This window comes from Leptonotus elevatus, chromosome 7 (genome assembly GCF_054856555.1).
Source record: "Leptonotus elevatus isolate MCC_2025b chromosome 7, RoL_Lele_1.0, whole genome shotgun sequence".
Classification (NCBI taxonomy): Eukaryota; Metazoa; Chordata; class Actinopteri; order Syngnathiformes; family Syngnathidae; genus Leptonotus; species Leptonotus elevatus.
In genome coordinates, this window is record NC_141245.1 from 23,901,512 (window position 1) to 23,928,170 (window position 26,659).

Consider the following 26,659-nt stretch of genomic DNA (forward strand, 5'->3'; position numbering starts at 1 on the left):
TTCTCCATCATCTGTTTTGTGTGCACTGGAATGCGCTGAAGTTGCGGCGTGCTCCCGGTGGAAACACTGCGGCGACACAAGTTTGTGTGTTCGCAGGGGGGAAGAAGTTGTGTGTTTTGTGTTTCACTCTGCGTGTTGTTGTGACTGCAGCAGTCACCTCCAGCAGAGAGGTGTGTGTGTGTGTGTGTGTGTGTGTGTGTGTGTGTGTTGCACTGGTAATGCACACCTTGGCATATTTCATTGGCTTTACCTGTTTGTGTGGAAAATTAGTGTGCAGCAATCTGATGCTGCTCCTGGAATGTTTGAATGTGTAATCAAGTACCCCCTTCCTCAATGGCAAAAGTCTCCAAAGAAATTAAAAAAAAAGACCCCCCCCCCCACCCCCCACTCCCATATGACCTCCCTGCCGCCCCACCCCACCATAATACCTCGATCCCCACCCCTCCATAGTGTAGCTGGTCCCATCCTCGCTCATGCACGCACAGCCGCCGCCCCTCATAACAGCAAACGGTGCGTGTGCACGCAGCAACTCGGACGTGCGCGTTTGAGGTTCAACTTGTCACACCAATCCTCAACAAAATGTGCAAAATTTTTCGCAAAATAGATTTTTTTGGGGTGTGTATTTTCATTTCTTTATTAATTTGTTTTAGAGTTAACTGAATATTTATTTATTTAGCGGATTATATTTTTCATATTCCTTATGCAAATATTTTATTTTTCAATTGTAATATATTTGTAATTTTTATTAAGTAATATATACTTTTATGTACACATTTTATATTGAACTTTTTTGTACATAGTATTTTCATTTTACATGATTTTATTCTTTTATTTTAATTAAAGAGTCCATGTAGCTCATTTTATTTTTGTATTTAATTGTTAGTATTTTTATTATAGTGTGTGTATATATACATATTTCTATTATCATTAATATAATTCATACATATTTTTTTTATTCACTTATTTTTTTTTTTAGTAACGCTGATACACAAAGTGACATTGAAAAATAATGCAAGACCTTCCTCAATATATTAAGAGAGAATACAAATACTAAAGACCAACTTAAGAAGGCATAATTGATGAATGAATCATTCATAACTCTTGTTTCATGTCATCGGTGTCCAAACTACAGCCCGGGGGTCATTTGCGGCCCGCCGTTCTTTTTTCAGTTGGCCCGTGACTAAAAATGTCATGTGACACTGCTAAAAACAAACAAAAAAACAACAACTTTAGAGATGGTTTAAGTAAGAAGGGAGAGTGTCAAAAAAAACAAGCGCCATGATTACAAATAAATTGGTTTATATACTGTAGCATTTTTCTAGATATGCAAAAACACAAATAAATTATTAGTAAAAAAAAAAAATATTATTTTTTTAGGACTAAACGCAATTTATCTTCGGAACATTACGTGGCGCTTGCGTCCTTCTGATTTTCTGTAAGTGGCCCTCAAATGTAAACGTTTGGACACCCCTGATTTATGTGGAATTGATCGTTGATTAATCACATCTGATGATTAATGCACTAGTTGTCTGCGGCCAACAGAGGTGCTGTTGATGCACTAAACTAGTTTGCTGTCTAACAAAGTCCAACACGTCTATCTACTACTGACATCTGTCTTGACAAAATATGACCTTGATGTGCTTTTGGGCAGCCTTTTTTTTTTTTCTCACCCGTGGCCTGCTTCAAGCTGGCCTCCCATCCAAATGTGGCCTGATGACACTTCCAAGTATTTCCGCCTCCTGCTGTGACAACCCGCTTTGCATCTGGAGAGTTGCTGCTTTAAACAGCCGCGTTTGATGCTCCAAACGCGAGTAAATATGCACAACTCTCTTGCTATTGTGGCCATCTTCTCGAGCTTGAGAAAATTGGGTGGATAAAATGAATGGCCGTTTTGCAAGTTGTTTTGGTTTTTCATGGAAGCCGTTATATATTTATATATATATATATATATAAACTTACTCTGAATCTGAAGGAAGCCCCCAAAAGCGAAGACAAATGGCCATTTAAAACTTAAAGGGCTTCCAATACTCAAAAACTCGCCAAATTTGAGGGCATTTTCATTCTGCTGAATTCCATCCAACTTGGCTTGGATGTGCCATCTGGAATCAAAATGAATACATAAAATCAGCTCCTGAGGCTTGTTGCACTTCAATAGGAAATCGCCACCAAATTTGAACTAGAACCGTAGCTATCGAATAGTTTTACAACCAACTATACGTACAGATAACCCCATAAAAAAATATTTAATTCAATTCAATTATTAAACAACAATACAAACACATAATACAATAACAACATGTATATGAGGTGCAGCTATTATTTTTGCCCACTTGGAGTCGTCATCCTCACTCAGTAGATCGTAGTATCTGTGACGTTGAGTGTTTGTGGCTTTAAAAGGCAGGGCCTGACTTGGTGAGTGACGTGTGCGTCAGCGGATGAGAGTGTCGTTGGCTGTTGTCTGCTCTGGGAAGCGGCTAGCTGTGAAGTGGCTAGCTGTTGACTGAGCGGCGTGAGAAGCTGAGAATAATTGTGCTTATAGCATATTTCTTTTGTTAAGCACAGGTGGCAAAATCAGGTTTGGCTTTAGCCCTTGATGCTAGCTAGCTAGCTAGCTCACTAGCAGGTAAATGAGCACCAATGGAGCTAGCTAGTTAGCACCTGGGGCTAAATGCCACAGTTTGGCTTTAGCCCCTGATGCTAGCTAGCTAGCTAGCTCACTAGCAGGTAAATGAGCACCAATGGAGCTAGCTAGCTAGCATCTGGGTTTAAAGTCAAACTGTGGCAGGGTTTCTACTTTCTGGACCGGAATATGCCGCCTCTGTTCAGTAAAGTGGCTGGAAGTGCTTTGTGGGCTATATTGAATTAGCGAGCAATGTTTACGTTAGCTTGTAGGTGTGCCTAACCCGAACCCTGACTGTTATTATATGGTTTCTTCATGGCGCGCCGCCATTGTGGCGGCTTATTTCTTAACAGAGGGCTGTGAGCATCTGTACCGTTAGTCATTGTGAAAAAATTATCACTGTGATGATGCAAGACATATTTTGTGCCAAGCTTTTTTTTTTGTAATCTGTTAATTTTAGTTATTCGATTAATAATTTCGGCCTTAATTGGAACCATGTACGAGTACCTCAGATCACACAAAAAAGCTTGAAATTGTTTATAGATTCCACAAGATGGCAGCAAAGCATTTTTTTCCCACCAGAAAAAGCTATGGCTTGCCGAAATGAAGCTCCTCCCTTCAGTTCAACCTTCAGCAGTTGCTTGGCCACCAGATGGCCCCAAAGCGACATTTTTACAAGGCAGTAAAGTTTAGAAGGTAAACATGACCTGGCTCAAAACCTCTTTCCTATCCTTCAATTACGTGTTAAATAAAAACAGTGACGAATGTCAATGAGTATTTTGTGTGTGTGATTTTGTTTACTTCCCAAAACTGTGCATTCACAAGGGATCGGAGTAAATATTGATCTTAGCAAGGCTGTTTGTTGTGCTTTTGGCAGCACCCTCACATTGTTGTGTTTTTGGCAAAAGGACATTTCATGGAGTTTTGAAGCCTCAACAGCATCAAATCAAATAGCAAACATCGGTTGAGCAAATGAGGCATCGTCTATTGCGAGCAGTGGACATTTTGGACACAAAATATTGCATAAAGATTCAGTAGCAAGATGAATAGTCCATTAGTGGTGTCCCCCCCCCAAACCCCCAACCCCCCCCAACGTGCTCAGTGCTGCATTGATTAACTGCAAATATGCTTATTCTCAACGTCATCCATTTTGTGCCGGTCAAAGCCTTTAGGAGTTCTGCTGCTGCACATTTTATTGATTACGGGTTTGTTTGCATCGCAGCGTCTTACTCACGTGAGGGAGGCCAAAGTGATATCTCATGTCTTCTAACCACAAACATGAAATTGCAGGTCAAGGTGGAATAATACCCCCCCGCAGGGTAAATGAATCATTAGACCTTGTTTAACGCTTTTAGCTTCTTTGTGGCCATTTTTTTGGTCAGGAAAGGAATCAGAATCTAGCAGAATGAGTTCCGTTCATATTTTTGTTCAGTATCATTTTTCTCTCCACTTTCCATTTAGTTGCTCCATTAGAGTGCCATAAGCCATTAAATGCCTCTTATAGAATTTTACATGAAATTGCGTCCTTGTCCAAAAGTTGATCATTGACGTCATCGGGTAGAAAACTGTGCAAGTGCTGTTCAAGAACTTCATTACATTCACACTGACATAGTTCAAATTAGGGGCGCACCGATCGATCGGCCAGCCGATTTTATCGGCTCCCGATTTCCTGAATTTTTGAAGATCGGTGATCGGCCGATCCCTTCAAAATAAACGGATCTTTTCCACAAAATTCATCTCCCTCCTCGCAAAAATCAGTATTGGCAAAAATCGGGATCGGCAGCTCGGACTTTTTAAAAGATCGGAGATCGGCGATCGGACGGAAAATTGTACTCTGTGCACGCCGAGTTACAATGGTTCATAAAAGCAAGCGAGGTGGACACAAGAGTTGAAATGTTCCTTAGTTAATGGAGCTGTGTTTCATTTTCTCAAGTGGATGATTGACTGATGAGCTGATCGATCAGCTCCATGAAGTCAGAACATTGTTGTTGTTGTTGCTGTTTCCATCGTCTCATTAAAGGGAATGTTCTTCTTACCATATCTGGTGATTTAAAAAATAATAATATCATAGTTTGGGTTCGCATTTAATGACCACTTGTATGTCATTATTATTTTTGTTCATTGTGCTGCTTCTAAGCAGGGAAAAAAAGAAAAAAACATTTTCCCTTGTCTTCTACTGCTTTGCTCTTTATTGTCACTCGTCACAATGTGATTGGACCGTTTGTTCTGTTATAACGTATGAAACGGGAAGTAGCCTGCCAACGTTGTTTGTGCATCATATCTGAAAGCTGATTGACATTGTGCGTGCCTAATCGTCTGTATTAGGCATCATAATAAATGAAGCGAGACTCGATTAGATGCCGTAATATTAGTTGTTTTTCGCAGAGGATAAAGAATGTACGCCTGTAGTATTGTTACATAGTCGCACCATTTGTGTTCATACCGCAACATTGATGCTAGTTTTGTTGGCCTGTCTATTGTGCGTTCCTTTGTGTCTTAGCATTAAGCTAGCAGACGTTGACAAATGATGTCGTTATTGTTTGACTTTCGGCTTGTGTAGGAAAATAACAAATAACACTGCTTTCATTGTCTACTGTCTTGTCAGTTTTTTTTTAAATTCTTTTTTTTTTTTTTTAAGGTCTGTTCTTTTGCATGCCTTGAGGACGAGAGGTATTCGTGGAAGCCCAAAGTGTGGCACGCGAGCTCCCTCTAGTGGTATGAAAAAAAAGTGACTGCTTAAATAATAGGTTTTACATAATTGTTACATTGCTGTATTTTAGTGCAATGGTAATGTTCAATCTTCATTTCACAATTGCTTACAATAATATTAACTATACAGCACTTTGTAGGAATAAAACATTGCATTACCGATCTCAGGAATGTTCAAGAAGTTTTTGTCGTCCGCTTGGAAAACAAGCAGATCGTGCGTTGGTGAATGCAGAAACTGTCCCCCAAAAATCTCTGCGGTTTTCGCGCTCCACTGAGTGCTGTTGTGGTTTTAAAATGGTTTCTTCTACATTTGCGGTATTGCTTTGCCACCTACGCTGAGTAATTTTTCACTGGGAGCGTATACTGCAGGGTGGCACTTTTCGACGCCACTTGATAGCTGAGAAAATGCACTTGTGTTTCATCTTCTGACTCTGTGAGGGCGTGCGTGCGTGCGTGCGTGTTTGTATGGAAAATGTCTGTCAAATGAATTTTAAAGTGAAGCCTCTAGGCTGTCGCATATAAGTCTCACATCAACACACACACACACGCACACGCACACACAGCTTTAAATGTTAGCTTAGCATCGGAGACGTGCAAAAAATTGCACTATAAACCATTAACGCTGGTCACATAATTAACTCATTCAACTGCCATTGACGGCTATAGACGTCAAAAAATTATTTTAACTATTTCTATTAGTTAAACATTTTTTTTTCCCACTTTTGTTAAAGTGAAAACCCAGAATTTTTTTATTGTTCATAGATTTAACATTTGTGATTAATCGTGAGTTAACTAGTGAACTCATGCGTTTAATTACAATTAACATTTTAATCGCCTGAATAAAAATTGTCATTGTAATACACTGTTAGTTTGAAAATACCAACTTAACTCATTCACTGCCATTGACGACTATAGACGTCAAAAATTAATGTGAACTATTTCTATTAGTTTAGCATTTCATTTTATTTTTTTATGAAAACCTAGATTTTTTTATTGTACATTTATAACAGATATAAAATTATCATGTGATTAATTATGATTAAACGCCCCTTATTTTTATTTTGTTATTTTTAATTAGGCCCGTCAGGCGATTACATTTTTTAATTGTAATTAATCACATGACTCACGATTAATCACAAATTTTACATCTGTTCTAAATGTAATTTTTTTTTTTTAGTTTTCTTATCCTTATTAACAAAAGTGGAAAACTAATAGAAATAGTTCATATGAATTTTTGACGTCTATAGCCGTCAATGGCAGTGAATGAGTTAAGTACACGGTCAATACAGGAGAGAACATGACAGATAATAATGCAGACTTTTGCTGGATATTGTCATTTTTGAAAAAAAAAATCTGCAGTTTGACTTGGCATCATGAAATTTGGTGGTCGTGTCTGTCATGCGTAGACCCACAAAAATGTCTCAAGGATCCATGCCTAAAAAGACATCGGAAATTTCCAGGGTTGGATTGTTCCTAAATTGGAACCGCATGAAATAGATGACCAATGATTTTCAGTTATGGCACATGTCCGTAGAATGGCGTGGTAGTTGACACTAAAATAGTCTCAAGACTAAAAAGACAGGATTTTTTTTTTTTTACCATTTTGTCTCATTTAGTCAATTTCCAAAGGTCCTCAAAGACTCCCGTGTGTTGTGTGAGCTGTTGAAATTCCCTCTTCGGTTTCGATGTTGCTCCTAAAGTGACAATCGTGATGCTTCTTTTCATGCCGTTTGCAATGTTGACCTTTCCAAGTCTCTCTTGGCCCTCATCCCTGCTCAAGTGGGTTTTGTGCCCAATAATGGATGAGCCCGCGAATTTCATTTAGCCAATGTGATCATCTCACTTTTCTCTCTGACACTTTAAACAAAATTTTAATTTTTTTGTCTGTCACTAGCATTTTTAACCTTAAGAGATCAAAGTATGTTAATTGTAGCTGGGCCAGTCAGTGGAATTGATGGCAACCAGTCAAATAATTGGAGTATTATGATGTTGACAATTGAGTGCTGCCTAACCGCCATTTTTTTCCACTTCCAATTGATTAGATAACACTTACGGCAAAAAAGCTTTGCAAGTTAGCTCCTGATTGGAACTCCTTTGGGGGAATTCCCTCATCACCAGCCCTGGAATTTGCCCAAAATGGTGGATTCAAACCAAAATAGCAGGCTGCAAGTTCATTCCCCTTGAGACTTTTTTGTGCATCCTGTTACAATCGACATGTCCACCCAATTCCACCTTGATCGGTAAAACTGGTATTGGCTGATTTTCTACACCCCACCCCCAATTTTCTTTCATCTAAATAATTGTCAAACTTTCACAACATGCTCAGCCCACATTTAACAGCACAGGCAAAAAAGCTTGGCAATTTAGCATCTTTACCCCATCTGTTTAGGAAACCCGCTTCCAATTGTGGCTCATTTGGGCAAATTCCCTGGTGGAGTTTGTCAAAGTATGAGCTCTGGAATTCGCCCAAAATGGCGACTTTAATCTAACTTAAAAAAAAAAAACTCTGGTTTATTTTCCATGCATCCTGTTATGATGGACATGCCCACCCAATTTCCAGTTGATCACTGAAAATGATATGGGGGGCTAATTTTTCTTTCCTGGGGGCGCCACTGAGGCGGTTGTGTTTGGATCCCTTAAAATACACACATTTTCATCTGCATGAAGCCTTTTTTTGCTTGAGAGCAAAGGTTGTATGGAGAAATGTCGACAAACAAAGCAAAAATCCTCAGCAAAAGAAGCTCCTTCATGCTAATAAATAGCTCTCCCATTTGACTTCTTCCTCTTTCAAGGCTTGCCATATTGGAGATAGATGAAAGTTAGGATAGTGAATGCAGGCGTGTGTATTTTGCAAGGCAAGGTGGGAGATAAAAGCCCAGAATCGCATGTCCTCATAAAGAGGGATCAGCCGTGGTCGGCACGGCGGCTGCATACCGATGGGGGGGAAAAAGACGTGGAGGAACAAGAGGAGAGAAAATGGAGCCTCGGAGGCAGGGAGGGGAAATAACAACAACAACAACAACAACAGCAAAAACAGCCCGTTAGCGGAGACGAAAAATGATGTGAGGCGGGACATTTTTAACAACCAGTAATGTAAAATACACAATATAAGGGCTGCAAAGGGGTGGGAACTTTTTCTAAAATGCTTCTATAAGAAAGAAAAGATACTAGTAATGTACAGTAAAAGGTCATCTGAAAAAAATCTTCATATGGTAGTAATGAGTGCAAAAGTAGAGTTGCAGTTTACATGCAATCATGTAGTCCAGCTCCCTTTGTCACCATTGGAAGCAAAATGCAACATGAATCCAAAAAAAGCTCAGCACTCGACTTCCTCTGGGGGGGGAGGGGGGGGGGGGGGGATCCTCCTCCTCCTCTTCCTCCGAGGGAAGCTTTGTACCCCCTGCTGGTCGCTCGATGTTCTCACTACGTGAAGCGTTTGGAACTCCGTATTACTGCTGACGTTAACTTTTATTCTCATGTCTCATAAACAGTATTTAGGTTGGTGTTGTATCATTGATTTAGAAACAGGAGCCAGTCATATTGTCGTAAAAACATATTTTGGGTCAGGCCAGAATTGGGGGACTATTGATAATATTTACAATTAGTTATGATTTCAAGAAGAAAAAAAAAAGTCGTAAAACATATCATTTAATTTGTCCAGCTCAACCATCACTAATATGTTTGCTAACCCTCTTAGAGATACTTATGCACCTGAAAAATATGTCTTTTAAAATGTTACTCAAGAAATCCTTTAGTATGGAATAAAATGTAATTTTATTTGACTACTTCTGTAGTTTAATTTCAGTTTTACTGTCATTTGTGGAACAGTGTTGCAAATGTTAGAGTTTTGGCCCAAGAGTACATGCTAGCTTTATTAGCTGCTATGCTCACAAGCCAGGAGCAAACACAAAGAATAATTTTGACATTAACATACCTTTTTCTGATAATATGAGCAACAAGGTTGCATTGGATTGATTGGCACACTCCATTATGACTGAAAACATTGAAAAAAAAAATAGAAAAGAGGACTTACTTTAGGCCTTCTCATGGTCAGAACAGTTAGCTTGATGATGTTCATGTAGCTCACGTTTTCTTTTCTTCCACTAGATGGATAAAAGTAAAACTACTTTAGTAGCTTCAGGGCATAATTACTACTCTTTGAAACGTCTGTGATAAATGGTCTAACAATCGCAAGGAAGTCATTAACTCATTTGCTCCCAAAAACGTATAGATACGTTCTATTTTAAATGTTTTAAGTGTCCCAAAGATGTTTTTTTTAAATGTTTTTTTTTATGCTAAAGCATACAGAAAGATTTGATGCAGCCTCTGAACTGAAGAGAACGCTTGAAGCGATGGTAATTATTACAGAAACGGCCAGCAGGTGGAAGCAGAGTATAAGAGGTCAACTAGGGCCATGTTGCAAAAAGGCTCTTTTCCCCAGTGTTTTAAACAGATTTGTGAATAATGATCAAACTTAGATATATTCTAATGCTAATTGCTGCAAAAAGGAAACAGATAGAAATATAAAAAAAATTCCTGATGAAAAAAGAGACTCTAGTCTTTCTTTTGGTAGGTTCCATGTTTTTTTGTTTTTTTTTTAGCAGTAGATCACAATATTCTGTGGGCCTTGCAGCCGGGAGGAAACGGAATTGCTTCAGTGAACATGGCTGAGAGCGAATGAGTTAATAAAAAAATCGTTAAAAAAAAAGCTGATTTAAAACGTATTCATTTGTTATTTACATTTGAGACATAAGTTGGTCATAAAGAGAAAAAAGCCGTTTGAAAGCGTGCTCAAAAGCTATTTGGTATTTTAAAGAATATTTAGGAATCACTTTTACGAAAGCTGCTGTTATATTTAGTCTCATTGGTCTGGCAGGAAGAAACACATGCTAACGTTAGCTTACCCTTGCTACTCCACAGTCTCACACATTTTAACAGTATGGAGGATCAATGTCTGTCCTGCATATCATTCCGTCCGTTGAAGGCGGTGTGTTTATTTTGCAATTTCACTATTTCAAAGCAGGAAAACGGCCAAAACTGAATGTTGCCTCTCGATGCTGCTAAGTGATGTTGTTGACATTAACTTTGCATGAACGTGATCATGTGGCTGCTTGTTAATTGATCACAAACCCGCGGTATGTATTTATGCCGTCTCGAGACCCTCCAGCGATTAGCAAAGTACGCAAACAACTGTGATATTTTTAATGTTTTTGACTTTCCGAGTACCCAAAGTCACTCAATACTTCAAGTGAGGATAGCGAAGCCTCCATTGAGACCAAAAAGCGCCCACTTTGGGCTGACCCGCCTTTTTTTTTTTTTTCCAGGCGAACATAATTACGCATTCAGTCGAAGCGTATGCCGACATCTGCTGTGCTCCAGGTGACCTTAACCACTGGAGCTGCAGCAAGCCCCCACGTAATGACCACTCTCAACCTCGGGGGCCGCCATCATCGCTCCATAAATACACAGCGAGACGGCGGGAAGCTGCCGGCTTTTTACAAATGGTCACGCCACGCTCGCCGGAGGCTTTTGTGTCTGCGGCGTTGCCGGCGGGAGGAAAAGACACCATAAAAAAACAAAATTGTCCAAAAGCTTCACTGAGGGCTGCGTTTTTGTGCAGGCTGCTGCGAGTTAACAGCAGTCAGGTGGCAAGATGTCTTTCAAGCAATTTCTCAAAGTCCTGACCTGAAAAAAAAAAAAAGAATCCACATGGGCTGACCTCAGCTGAGGTTGTTGGAAATGGTTGGACTTGGTGTAATTGGAGATGTGAGGGGGGTCAAAGGGAGAGTGCTTGTGTAACCAATGACCATTAATGTCAATTTTCCAGTGCAGCTGTTTCTGATAGATTGATCAAATTTCATAGTTGCTTCAAAAAAGAAAAAAAACACCATCACAGGATAATGGTTATAAATTTTCCAAGCAAAAATTTGAAAACAAAACAAAAAAAGGCATTTATTATTATTTATTTATTTAATAAAAAAAATTATTGAATGAAAAAGGTGGAGGTAAATATTTATTTATTTCATTGTTTTATTTAACAAAAAATAAGTTATGTTTTTCATTTCTAGACAAAGAAGTTAATTTTATGTTGCAAATTTTCAAGAAAAAAGATCTACAGTACCTTCTAGATAAAAAGTTGTATGTTCCCCCCCAAGAAAAAAAAGTATATTTCTAGATAATAATAATAAAAAAAAGCAGGTATGGATTTAGTTATACCTTCAAGAAGAAGCTGTATATTTTCAATATAAAATGTGTACATTTTCTACAAAAGAGAGAACAGTTGTATATTTTCTAGATAAATAGTTGTTTTTTTTAGATAAAAAGTTACCGTCATATATTGTGAAGAAAAAGGTATGGTTTATAGATTTACTATACTTTAAAGATGAATATTTGTAGATTTTCAAGAAGTCATATTTTCAAGAATTAAGTCATATATTTTCAATAGAAACCTATATTTCTAGAAAAGACGTTTGTTTTTTTTGAGAGAGAGAAAACGTATATTTATTTCCCAGATAAAAAGTTAAATAATTTTGAGAAAAAAGTTAGAAAAAAGTTCTACATTTTTTAAGATAAAATTTTCTATATTTTTTAGGACAAAAGTAGATTTTCAAGATAAAAATATGTATACTTCCGAGAGAGTTTTGCATTTCAAGAGAAAAAAAACCCCTGTATATATTGTCAAACAAAAAAGTCAATTCACCTGTCAGGCATGCGGTGTAATCCTCGTTTAACGATCCACTTCATGACACTCGAGAATGTTGGAATTTGAATGAAAATAATTTCCTATGTTCTGCGCAGCTTTGTGCTATTTCAAGCTGGCATATAGCGACTATGCAAATGCCTGGCGTGCGAGTGTTGACTGGATAAGGGCAGATATGAATTTGCTTCGTGTGACGCGTCGGACGCCACAAAGTGCTTATGTGATTAACCGTGTTGCTGCTTAAGTCATCCACATATGTGGAGAGTATTTATTTCTTGTTGAGGAGATGCCTGTCAATAAATATCCGACCAAATATATTTATTTATCTGTCACTATTTGAAAAAAAATGTTAAACTAATATAAATAGTTCAAATGAATTTTTGACATCTATAGCCGTCAATGGCAGTGAATGAGTTAAATGACATTTCTGAAACTGGCTGTTGTTCAGGATCTGATGCCTGATATTGACACACTTGTGAAGGCTAAAAGATGCAAAGGAAAACTACTTCATATGAAAGGCTGTGCCACTTTTGCACTTCAGTTTGAATAAAATGAATGCCTCCTGCAGAAATGTTTTAAGACACTGAATATTGCAACATAGTTCAACTCGTTCAGTTCAACGGAGGCTGGTTTGGTGGAACACGTTTATGTTGTTTTCATTCACTGCAATAACCTGTATTTATTTTTCATGCGTAATGTGACAAGGCAGGGGGGCAACTTCTGCCTCCTTCTGAAAAAGTGCCCAATTTCGTCAGTCAAGGTTGTGAAGATTTCCAGAACAAGATGCTTGATGAAAGCTACATAAAGAATATAGATCCACTGCAATCTGAGATTTGCATGCGTAAGTCTTACTGTAGTGATTGTAAATCTTCAAATAACTTTTACTTTGGAGTGATTGGCTAAGCTTGTTGGCAAACAATTCTGTGGACCCTCAAATTGCAGTTTGCGGACCCCTGGTGGTCCGGGGACCCCAGTTTGAGAGGTTCTGCTCTAAATGACACCTTGCAACAGAGTGCAAAGTGTAAAAAAAAACATACTTGATATGACATCTGCCTCCGTGTTCCACTTTGAGATATTTTAATGAGACTTTTTTTTTTCTTTGCCAGTGGCGAGATGAAATGAGACTTAAAAAATATATTTTTTTATATTCTTAGCTCCTCAAAGTCTTTGTTATGCGAGATTGACACACTCGGCGGGGGATTTTTCCCATTCCTGTCTTAACACTTGGAGTGGAAAAAAAAAGTTCATTCTGGATGTCGACACATTCAACACACAACCCAAACGGATTACATCATGTCTATAGCTAAAGAGTGCATCACATAAAAAAAAAAAGTGGATCGATCCTTCTTTTTTTTTTGCCCCAAAATTAAAACCACAAGTCGCTTATGCTGAGTTTCGCATAGCATGGCATACATCATAACTATCGTAGAATAGCACAATGTAAACGGCAAAGCATAGCATAAATAGCATAACGTGTGATAGGAATACATAGCTTCGAGTAGCAATGTAACAACATAACCTATAGCATGCAAAGACTTAGTATGTAGTATAGAAACATGTAAACATAAAGCGTAGCATAGCATAACATAACAATGCATGTACGGTATAGAAATTGTATAGCATAGCATATATAGCATTAACAACACAAGATAACAATCAGCATAGCAACATAACATGTAGCATAGTTACATAGCATGTCATATGTTAACATCAAATGCCATATAGCATGGTATGGGATATCATAAAACCTAGCATAATGCCAGATAGTATAATGTAACAATTAGCATAGCAACATAACATGTAGCATGTCATAGCATAGTTACATAGCATATCATATTAGTATGTTAACATCAAATGCCATATAGCATGGCGTGGGATGTCATAAAACCTAGCATAATGTCAGATAGTATGACGTAACGAATAGCATAGCAGCATAACAGCGTAGCATCATAACATCACATGAATATTCTGTAATCATTGCTCACATTGTTATTCAATTATTGTTATTACAGCACGGGTTATAATCGGAGACTTTCCATTTTAGCCTTAATGTGCTAATGTTAATTATTAGCGCTGAGTGCGCCTGAATGCTACTACAACGATCCTTCTTTGCCCACTAATGACGTGACATGTGTCATTATGGAAACTTTTCTCTTTATACTGTATTGCTATTGCTACACTGAATTAAAGGTAACCATGGAAACGACTGCCGGAGCACGCTACCGCTGTGTCAAAAAGCACTCGCACTCGTACAATGGTTCTCCGTAATTGGTGTGATACTTTAACATTCTGGCACATTCCGAGAGGAAGAAAAGAGGGTGCAACATATTATATTTCAATTAAGAGAAGATGGCTAGCGTTTCCTGTTAAAAGTCTGACGGCACTCATGAATACACAACGTGCGCTTCTATTGAGATTTACATGCTTATTAGAATAGAAATTTTGCAAGAAACTGTCATTTATTGGGAAATAATGCCTAATCATCAATTGAGCAGCATTATTGTCCTTTTTTTTGAGCAGAGACAATGAGCTGATAAGTCATTTTTAAAGCATGTTTATCCACTTGTTTGTGTTATTTATTTTAGGCTAGAACGCGAAGGATGTGAATTATTAGCGAGTATTAGCGAACCAGAAACGTATTTCCCGCCGTAAGACGAGCAAATCCCCTTCATCGCCTCCCGCCTCTTTGCGTTACATCCGATCGCTTCAAGAGCGTAGCTGCTTCTCCGCATCAAGACGGGATACCGACAGCCAGGATTTGTTATCCTAATCTCTTGGCAGGTGATCACGTTTTCCTCGCTTCCGTCCTCAATATCAGCGACTTAAAAAGGCGATTTACTTGGAAGCGCCACCGTGTTTTGTTCCCTTTTATGGTTTTTTTTTTTTTTCCCTTTTATTTTTTCGACTGTCACCCGAGATATTTGTCACTCGAGGACTCATTTGAAGTTATTCCCCAATTAGGGAGCAGACACTGACAGACGAACGTGAACGCTGGCTTTGGTTTTGTCGCAAATGTGCACTTTGACGCTGTGAAGTTTTGACAAGGTTGAAAACTTTTCAGGAAACTCTTTCGAAACTTCCTAATCTGACAATCTGAATGGGGAATTTCATGTCTTTTTACTGTTTGTTTGGCGAAATGTAAAAGACCCCCTGAGATCTTACAAATCGGAATTTGAGCAAAAAGTTAGGGAGATGGATGCCTTAGTCACAAAACAAATGTCATAGTTCAAACGCAGGAGGTTCCACAAAGCCAACAGACTTGCATTCGAAACACTAAGCGTTGCCATACCTGTTGATTATTAATTGGGTCAATGGACTCTATGAACGCACCATTTTCATGTTTGCCATTATGGTGGCAAGCTAACTCGTGTTAATTGTATCCGCCATTTTAAAATTTAGTCTCACTTTTAGTCCAGTTTCAGTCACACTTGTTAGTTTTTAACCTAGTTAGTCAACCTCAACCCATTTTTTTTTTTTTAGTCCATTTTTTAGTAAATCTAGCATTTTAGTCTTTTTAGTCCAAGAAAACATAATTTTATTCGTCTAGTTTTAGTCAACAAAAACTGTCAACGTTTTAGTCAGGACAATCATTTAACCCAGGTCCATTTTTTGCCAGCCGATTGATTATGTTGAACATTTCGGATCTAAAAATATTTCACACAAAATGTTCTCTCATAATTTTGATGAAAAACAACTTGACACACAATTACAGTATATCAGCAAGTGGCTGCTATCTCTCCATGCTAGTAAATTAGCCGGCATTAGTTAGCGGTCGGATTAACATTATTGTTGAAATTGTCTTGCCTTTGTCTTTAAGAAGTCACACAACTTTGGATGATGGCATTCCCGTCGTGAAAAGCACCACTTCACTTTTGTGCCAGAAATGCTAATTATGTTGTTGTATAAATGGGTCGTTATCGGGCAGCACATCTTTAGTGGCATTTTTAACTCATTCACTGCCATTGACGGCGATAGACGTCAAAAATTCATTTGAACTATTTCTATTAGTTTAACTTTTTTTTTTCCTCTCCACTTTTGCTAACAAGAGTATGAAAACCTAGAATTTTTGTTGTTGTCAATTTAGAACAGAGCATTTCAATTTCAGCATTAAAAGTGGCATCACTTCCGCATTCATTTCCACATCCAGAAAAAAAAAAAGAGGTTATTTGCGCTCAGAGCGGAATTTACAGACAGAGAAGACTTTTGTGTTGGTTTTAGCTGCAACTTTGACATTTTTATATTTGTGTCTGTCTACCCCATGAATGATTGTTCAGTGACTTTGTGGATCCAAAAATCTGCAGCCAATGTTAAAATGCAGAAATGGTAGAATGCAACCAAAGTGGCAAATCTGCTCTCCCATGTTATGATTATTATTCTTTGTTATTGTTGTTTTTTCACTGTCGACTACTTCTCTCTGGTCTGAAATGTCAGCGTCTTAATTAGTTTCATTTTTTTTTGGCTTGTTTGGAAAGCCTCTGAGAGTTTTTATCATTATTATTATTATTTTGCATCATCTGTGACATTCAAAAAGTAAATGGCAGGAAGATAAAAGTAGGTCGTCATGCATTGATCACTTCGCTGATTTGCCATCATTTATAAACACATTGACTCTTATTATCAAGTAAATTAAACTCACATTGTCTCCCCGGTTGCCGCGTAAATGGCATTGGCACAAAACAAACAGATTCAATTCAAGATAATAAAATGCCCATGTTAGCTTTTGTTTATTATCTACACATTTATCTATAAGCTGGGCGCAGCTTTAGTTTAAACACAGTCTTAAAAAAAAATAATAATAATAAAAAAAAAAAAAAATAATAATAATAATAAAAAATAAATAAATAAATAAAAAAACAAAACAAAAAAAAAAGTTTAAACACAGTTGTCTCAAGTTATACAATCGGTGCTACTCACACAAAAAAGCCATATGCTATTAGCTCAATGCTAATCTTCATCCATCCCTTGGTTTTGTTTTCCAAAGCGAAATGCGCGTTCGTTCTCAGCGGCTACAATATATTGCCATGACTTTGATTTGTATTGGCTGACAAGATGTTATCGTCAAAATAAATAAATAATAGAATGAAACAAAACCTACTGAAATCTCTGCACTCGTGAGGGAGGCACAAGGTCAGGCTGCACTCACCTCCAATTGTTCTGCCGTCATACTGAGGTGCATATTCATTGTTGGCAATGACTACCAAGCGTGTTTTTTTTTTTTTTTTTTGGTGGGCGAAACAAGAAACGATGTCGTGAACCGCTGCTGGCTGGAAGTAAAGTCCAAACTCTCAGACGAGCGCTGAGTCATAAATGTCAAACATTGCAATGCCGCCCACCGGCACAAATGCACTCAACAGGAAGCAACGTGTATCATGCGAAAGGAGCAAATGTTAAACATTTTAAAATGGATGCAAATAATGTCAGGTTGGCTGGCAGATGACAGTTTATGACCAACAGAGTCACATGACTTGACACTACAATATTTCAAGTGGAAGTCGACCTTAAACATTTCTTGACAATAATATGTTATACGTGACCTCACTAGTCTAAACATGACATTCTGATGAATATTACATTTGTGGAATATGAATTATGAAGCAAAATCCAGCTATTTTTATCCATCTCAGGGGGCGGCCATTTTCCATCCATCCATCCATCCATTTTCTGTACCGCTTGTCCTCACAAGGGTCGTGGGGTTGCTGGAGCCTATCCCAGCTGGCTTCGGGCAGTAGGCGGGGTACACCCTGAACTGGTTGCCAGCCAATCGCAGGGCACACAGACGAACAACCATACTCACAATCACACCTATGGACAATTTGGAGTGTCCAATTCACCTGCCATGCATGTTTTTGGAATGTGGGAGGAAACCGGAGTACCCGGAGAAAACCCACGCAAGCACGGGGAGAACATGCAAACGCCACCCAGGAAGGTCAAAGCCCGGACTTGATCTCACAACCTTTGCACTGGGAGGCGGACGTGCTAACCAGTCAGCCACCGTGCTGCCCGGCGGCCATTTTGCCACTTGCAATTTACTTAAATAAGCGTTCCACATGCATTCAAATCTTAGCATTCCGCTACTAGCTTTTAGCATTGCCGCCGCAATTTCTCCAGAAATTGCACTTCGTCGAGTTGGAATTTGAACTCTATATCAATGATTGAGTTTGATGAAGAGCGTAGACTTCTTAAAGAAAACGTATCCTCGACCCCGAATGGTTGCCGGACTCCGAAAAGTATGTACGTTTTGAAGTGGCCTTTTTTCGGGTTATTTTTCCCTTTTCCAGGGCTGCTTCAAAGATGAACTGGTGATGGCTTTGAAATTTCGACCGTATTTACCCCGCAGCAATTTGAGATGTCGTCATTTTGCGCGGGAAGACCATGGCTGAGATGTCACCATAAAACGCGTCATCCTACCGTCAGAGCGTGACACCAATTGTTGGAACAAAAAATGGACAAGATACCGCATATTCCTTCACGTCTTCATAGCAATACCAATTTCACGCTGTGACCTATTTTTTTCCAAAAGCTCACCTGGCGTTGACGGCATCAGGGGCCCGATTGTGTCCTCGCTATTGGATAAGCGCCGCCTCATGTTCAAGATGTTGGCGTATTGCGGGATCCCGGGCGGCGAATATCTGTCACTGTGCCATTTCAAAGAGCTTTTCACAGAGGGAACATTTTTCTGCTTATTTGAAAGGAGATTCTTTTGTGCGTTATACACTTTTTCACACTGGCGGCAATAATATGCAGCATAATATGATCAAAATGTGTCATCATTGAACATAAAAATGTCTGGCATTGACTGAAAGCATTCAGTTGAGATAAACGCAAATTGGAATTAGTAACTTTTAAAAGGTTGTTTCTAATTTAATCCATTTTTTTTTTCTCCCGCACCTCTCCTCAGTAAAAGTTCATTTCGCCATCGAGTGCGGGAAGGAGTTGCAGATGTCTCGCGGTAGGAATGAATGTCAAACGCAGTGACGGCAGATGGCACACGCCCGGAGTAAACGCCGCCTAAAGGCGTCTGGGAATCGGCAGTCGGGAAGGCGCTTGTGTTTGCATCATCTATTTCGTGCTGTTGCATCTTTTCTTCTTTTGGCTTCCTGATCAAATCGGATGTTCATTACTTTTGCAGAAAGAGAAATGCACATTTTCTGATGGCTAAATATCCTTGTGAAGGGCTTTGCAAAATTGGTAGTAGCCAATAGAGATTATCAACCGGTGTCCCGCTCTGCATTCCTTAAGAGATTATCAGGTGTGCTGTGGCAAATTATGCATCATTGGTCTGAAAATTATGTATTTAGTTGAAATGATGTATTTTTCTTCCTCTATCTATGCCTGCAATCTAGGTAACATACATTATGTATTGTAGAATAAAAAATAAATACATCTCTAAAACTTTTTCTTAATTCCCCCCCATTTTTTGGAATATTTTTTTATTACAGAAAAAAGCATTCAGGAAAACAGACAAAAATATGCAGAAAAACAGAAATAATTTTAAACAATTACATAATAAAACAAACCTCCCCCCAAAATTTGTCAGAAAAAAGGAGGCTTTTTTTTGTTTTTCAATTTGTGATATTGTGCCGTATTCCAGCTGTTAAAAAATATTTTTTTAAGAAAAAAAGTATTCTGTAAAACAGGCAAAAAAATGCAGAAAAACAGAAATAATTTTAAAAAACAACATAATAAAACAAACCTTCCCCGAAAAAATTGTCAGAAAAACAAGAGGCTTTTTTTGTTTTTCAATTGAATGCAATACGCTTGCGTGATATTGTACCGTATTTCAGCTGTTAAAAAAATACAGTTTAAGAAAAAAAGTATTCTGTAAAACAGACAAAAATATGCAAAAAAACTGAAATAATAAAAAAAATTACATAACAAAACAACCCCCCCCCCCAAAAAAAATAAATTTGTCAGAAAAACAGGAGGCTTTTTTGTTTTTCAATTGAATGTACCGTATTCCCCAAAAAGTTTTTAATTTGCTATTTTATAAAAGAATTGACAAACTTTCATCCTAGCCCAAACCTGCGGTCGTACTCGCCTAGCATGTTAATGTCGCGGTCAACAAGGTGTAAAGTCCAAAGTGACATATCACCAAGACGTTTTGTCAGGCTCCCGCTGCCGTTTGTCCACTTGGTGCTCTGCCAGGAGACGTGCAAATGAAATGTGCGCTAGCGTATGTAACACGACGTGAGGGCGTAACAGCTTGCGGGCCAGAATGTCAGATGACGGCGCTGCGGAGGGCCCGCTTTGTTGTCGGGCCAACGCGGCGTGAGCTAGCACCCGCCCGACACCGCCGGGACGTCAACGCAGATCCTCAGTCCATCTGTCTGTGCGCGTTCCGTTGCGAAAACACACGTCGTCGCCTCTGACACGCCAATTACGAGCGGCTGGCGGCCCGGGGCCGAGAGATAAAAAGCAGCCGGCGGCCAAGCATATTGCTGGCGTTCCGCCGGGAAATGAAGTCCGACACTTGTGCCGAAGGTTGGGAGCACTTTGACTGATAAATGTTAATGTTTTCTCTTAAATGGGCAGGGAGTGCCGTATACAAGGTCTTTGCATTAATGCAGACAAAACACTGAGCTGAAGAATTGTTCAAACTGGAAATAGACAAATAACTAGTCTAAACATACGGAAGAGGATTAGGGCCAGTGAAGAGAAAAAAAAAGGTTGGCAGAATTCTCACTTTTATCACAGAATTCTCACTTTAAAGTCAGCATTCTGACTTTAAAAGTGAGAATGCTGACTTTAAAGTCAGAATTCTGTGATTTAAAATGAGAATTCTGAGATTAAAGCTAGAATTCTGATTTTTAAGTCGGAATTCTCACTTTAAAGTCAGGATTCTGTGATTTAAAATGAGAATTCTGAGATTAAAGCCAGAATTCTGATTTTTAAATCGGAATTCTCACTTTAAAGTCAGGATTCTGTGATTTAAAATGAGAATTCTGAGATTAAAGCCAGAATTCAGATTTTTAAGTCGGAATTCTCACTTTAAAGTCAGAATTCTGTGATTTAAAATGAGAATTCTGAGATTAAAGCCAGAATTCTGATATTAAAGCCAGAATTCTGAGATTAAAGCCAGAATTCTGATTTTTAAGTTGAAATTCTCACTTTAAAGTCAGAATTCTGTGATTTAAAATGAGAATTCTGAGATTAAAGCCAGAATTCTGATATTAAAGCCAGAATTCTGAGATTAAAGCCAGAATTCTGATTTTTAAGTTGAAATTCTCACTTTAAAGTCAGAATTCTGTGATTTAAAATGAGAATTCTGAGATTAAAGCCAGAATTCAGATTTTTAAATCGGAATTCTCACTTTAAAGTCAGGATTCTGTGATTTAAAATGAGAATTCTGAGATTAAAGCCAGAATTCAGATTTTTAAGTCGGAATTCTCACTTTAAAGTCAGAATTCTGTGATTTAAAATGAGAATTCTGAGATTAAAGCCAGAATTCTGATATTAAAGCCAGAATTCTGAGATTAAAGCCGGAATTCTGATTTTTAAATTGAAATTCTCACTTTAAAGTCAGAATTCTGTGATTTAAAATGAGAATTCTGAGATTAAAGCCAGAATTCAGATTTTTAAATCGGAATTCTCACTTTAAAGTCAGGATTCTGTGATTTAAAATGAGAATTCTGAGATTAAAGCCAGAATTCAGATTTTTAAGTCGGAATTCTCACTTTAAAGCCAGAATTCTTAGATTTAGAATTCTGACTTTAAAGTGAGAATTCCGACTTTTAAAATAAAATTCTGAGAATAAAATCTGAATCCCGCCAAAATTATTTTCTTTTTCCACTGGCCCTAACCCTCCTCTAGCCAGCAGCACCGTGTTGCACTCTTATCTCGTATCGCTGACAGCTGTGGAGTGATCAGCGTTGCAGGGCAAGCTTCCAAAAGTTGAAGACACAGCCGGTTCGAGCAACATATTAACTCGAGAGTCGAGCGGAGGAGATCGCGTTTGTTTAGCGATACCGATTGTTTGAGTGTGATTGATTGTTTGAATTTACACGTGCCTGTTGAGTGAATATGATGAGAGGCACGGTGTTTAGGAGGACGGGTGTTGCTATAAGGGTGTTGACTGCTGGCTAATTGTTTGGTAATTGCTTGAGTTGACGCGCTCGGATTCTAGCTTGCCTTTAGTCACACATGGTGAAACGTTTGTGATGATGATTGTTGAATGAGGGCTTATTGGTAGCATTGGTTGAAGTGTGAATGTTTACAGGATAAAAAAAGGGGGAAAAACATTTTGCAATTGAATGATATGTGTTAAAAAGTAATGTGAATGCATTTTTTAAACGAACTTAATGTATTTTTTTATTTTTTTATTTTTTTATTTATTGATATAAAAAATGGTTTGCATTGAATATGGAATATAGATGAATTTTGCTGAAAGGTTTTTCACCTCATGGTCACCTAATGACCAATGCCTTGAAAAATAAAAAGAAGAAATGGAAAATTTGTCATTGAGTGAATCCCAGTTGGAATCTTTCAAGTTGAAAAAAAAAAACGCACTTAAATCAAATAACCTGACACGTATAAACATGACATTCTGATTAATATTACATTTGTGGAATATGAGTTATGAAGCAAAATCCAGCTGTCCGTTTGAGCAACACTGAAGCCATCGTCAGTGGACAGCAAGTGGCAAAATGGCTGCTGCCTGAGATGGATTAAAAAGGTTGCAATATTAACCAGATTGCCATATTTAGTCTAAAATTTTTTTTATATGAATTGAAGGGAATTACGTGCTGGGAATGAGCGTAAAGACGCACTCTTGGCTGTGACAGGCAGACATTCGCAGTAATGTCTTTTTTTTTTCTTTTGGAATCTTGCCATCGTGCCAGGCGCTTAAAAAGGAGAAGATAAAATTCCTCCACGGCTGCCAACGTCAAGCGTAATTGTGATATAAGCCTTCATGCTGTTTTATCATGAATTCTATAACTCAGTGGTTCCCAAATTGAGGTGTAACTTTTGTTCAATAATTGACAGAAAAGGATTGTATTATATCATTAAAAAAAATTTAAAAAGCGCATACCTGCTTATGCCTGCACTTGAGCTAGCATGCACGCTAATTCTGCCGCTCACTTCCTCGCTGACGGACATTTTCATTAAGCCCGTCAGACGTGTGATATTCTCCAGAATTGCAAAATCGAATGATTTCCAACACCTATTTCCTTCTTCTCATTCAATTTCAACTTTTCATGAATAGCAGGACTCGCCAAAGTTTGCGGTCAAATGAGGCAGAAATGTCATTGTGTGTGTGCGCGCGCGTTATTATTCAACGTGGCTCTGTTTCTTGCAATCTTATTAGCAAAAAAAAAAAATCCCGGCAAAGTGTTTTGACAAATAATGTTTGTACCGAGCGTCTCGGCACATTCTCGGCGGTGACAAATGCGCTCAGATAATTATTTTCTGCGTGATAGGCTGTCAAAGCGCTGCCGCGTCCAGCGAAAACTTTCAAATTAAAGCTGACAAAATGACAGCTCAGGTATGTTTTCGAAGCATCGAAATTGAGTTTTTTTCTTCTTTTTTTTTTTTTTTTTTTTTAAACAGGCGGAGTCAGAAATGTTTCAGTGGGGTGGCCAGGGTGACAATGTGACTCATGTCGTTGTTTAGCATGCCATCCACGGTCGGGCTTTCATGAAATAAAAGCCACAGGAACGAGATATCGATATCGACGTTACGAGATAGACTGTTGCGTAATCACCATGTGATCACAACCGGGAAACTGTTTATTCAATTATTTGACTTGTCGCAAGAAAAATGAAGAGGAGATGTATGGAGCATAATTATGCACGGAAAGCAGTATGTAAGGTAGATACATGTTTCCCATTGAAATGAACAGAGATGCCCTGAATCTATTCCAGCCTGACCCCCCCCCCCCAAATAAAATAACACAAATGTTGTATTTACATGAGGAGGAAAACTGTTGTTGTCACTTTGCGTCAATGGAATGGACATTGAGCTGCTCTTTTTGATATTTGACCACATGGGGGCAGTATAAGAAAGACATACTGTCATTGCCGTCGCCTCAACGCTACGGCACTAATTTTAGTTATTCTATGCAGAGGATAAAGAATACGTGCCCGTGAGCACTATTATATTGTCAGCTAGGCATAGGCTGATTACAAGCTTGACGGTAAAAACAGTTGAGTCAAAAATAACCCAACTATGGGTCAAAAATGGACCGATCCTTTACTTGGGTCAATTTGACCCAACTTTGAGTCAAGATGAGTCAAATTGACCCGTTAAGTGGATCGGTCCATTTTTGTTCCATAATTTGACATAACTGTTTTTAGAGTGTGGTTTGAAAAAGTCAAGGGTTCAATAATTGCTTCGACTGGCTGCCACTGGCAATGAGCCTTTCTTTTCTTTTGAGAGTACTTCTATTGACTGCTTGCATTAGTAAATGAGCTGCGTCTTTGAAGTTAATTGCCTCCAATTAACATTTGTTTTTCCTTCTTGGCAATCAGATAGAGGAGGGGTGAGCAGATACTTACAGAGGAGGAGGGGGGGGCAAGAGAAAGGGATGCAAAGACAGGCACCTTTTTGCACTGCATTCTTTTGCGTTGTCAAAATAAATAAATAGTGCCAGCGGGTACTAGTTAGCCCAAAGACAACATGAGTGGCTCTCCAGTGATGGGACACTGTGACTTATTTTTTTAGATGTATTTAAACATGACATGGTACGTGTTTATTCGTGGATAGGAGAAAAAAAATACTAGTTTTATTTACCCAAATATTTCAACTGCTACTTAAGGAAGTTGAGTTTAGCACTCATATAACCTTTTTGCCTGCAAGTCAAAGCAAAAAAAAAAAAAAAGGCGACCTGAGGGATATTTTGTCTTATGAACACCTTGCAAGCCAAGGTACCGCTGTAATTCCTTGGCTCCTATATGCCACCAGATGGCACCAAAGTGATACTTTTATGTTAGACACGGTTGCATTTATTATCAGGTGTCTGCATTTCTAGTTGTAATAATGATAAAAAATAAATTTCTTATAATTTTTTTATAATTATTAATTAATTAAGATCATATTTAAAGTACTGCTGTACATTGTCACAAAGCTTTTCTGATTATCGCAAAATAAAGTCTGTGTTTATGAGCTTTGAGCGCGTTGCCGTGTGGTGTTGCGCAATCCGACTTCCATCCATCGTGATTCAACTTTGCCGCTTCCCTTTGCAGGCAAAACAACAAGTGGTGCATGTTTCTTTTGCGCCGTCGGCTCTTGAGAGGCCATTTGCTGCTCATTTACTGCACAATGCGGTTTTGGAAACACGCAGGCAGATGGTTTCATTTGTTCGCGGCCGTTAAAGCGCACGTGGGCCTGGCCGAGCCCCTTATTTGCATTTAAATGCGTTTGACCTTGACACCGTGAGCATGCCGGCTCCCTCTTTTGTGGCTTCACACCTTTAATTGGATGATTATTTGGTGTTTTGGGCCGCAGCCTGCATTATTATACTCTGTTTTTGCCCGACAGGAGACGTCTTGGTGAATGGGATTTTTTATTTTTTTTTTTGCTTGCGGGGTAACGAGCATAATTTTTAATTAGAGGATTGACGGCTGTTGCGACTTTCGCCTCGCGACCATCGGGGGTCGCCGCGGCAGGTCACTCGCGTGATTTGTTTGGCACGGTTTTTACACCAGATGCCCTTCCTGACACAAACCTCCGATGTTTTGATCCGGGTTTGCAAAGGAACAACGCCGGATTTGCACCGTTTGCTTGAAGTATTGACGTCAAAGGTGTCATGTATTTTTTTGATTGCCTGCAGGTTCGAATCATGTGCTAATGGTACTGGCACATTGCACAATAGAAATAAACAGAATTAGTGAAAATAATCCACGGTAATAAAATCAATATTACTCTGTCGAGTTTGATTGCGTAATAAATACGCCCGCCAGTTATTCACGATAACAATGAGAATATATAATACGCGGTGGCTATAAATAATCTATAAAATCATAAATCAACAGTAGGCTCATCCATGCGAGTATGTGTGCTATTTGGGGAATTCAAAGGTATACACCCCCCCAGCCCTGTTAAAAAAAAATGCCACGTTTGTGTGATACAAAGAAAATGAGATCAAGATGCTTTTTCCACCATTCATATAACAAGAAAAATCTGAGATATGAAAGAGAAATAACGTGGTTGCGCAAGTGTGCACACCTTCTTATAACTGGGATATCACATTCGGGAGTCAGTACACACACCTTCTTCGACTCCAAATAAATTACAGCATTTTTTTTTTTCTTCCTAGCAGAAGCCTGAAGGTTATGTTGTACTTGCGCTAACTGCGCTTTGGAATTGTTCATAATTCCTTCCAACCTGTCTAAGGACTCGGGTCCACTGGAAGAAAAACTGCCTCAAAATAACATGCTTCACTGTTGGTATGGTGTTTGTTTGTTTTTTTGGGGCAAACATACCTATAGGAATTATAATCAAAAAGTTCAACCTTAGTTTTATTAGCCCATAACGAAAGAAGAAAAATTACAGAAAGCAGAAAAAAATACTCAGAAAAACGGGGGGGAATTATTTTTAATAATGTTTAATGTTTTTCTGAGTATTTTTATTTTTTTATACCTCTGAACTCCAAGTGACTTGTTGCAGACTCGCTAATGGTGGACACTTGCCTG

At 38.5% G+C, this 26,659-nt stretch overlaps 1 protein-coding gene across 2 annotated transcripts in view; it reads left to right on the top strand.

The window, feature by feature from the left end:
* The window catches only part of LOC147171642 (cell adhesion molecule 2-like), a 135,438-nt gene that overhangs the window by 4,989 nt on the left and 103,790 nt on the right, over positions 1–26,659 (top strand). The gene's annotated exons all lie outside the window — the stretch shown is intronic.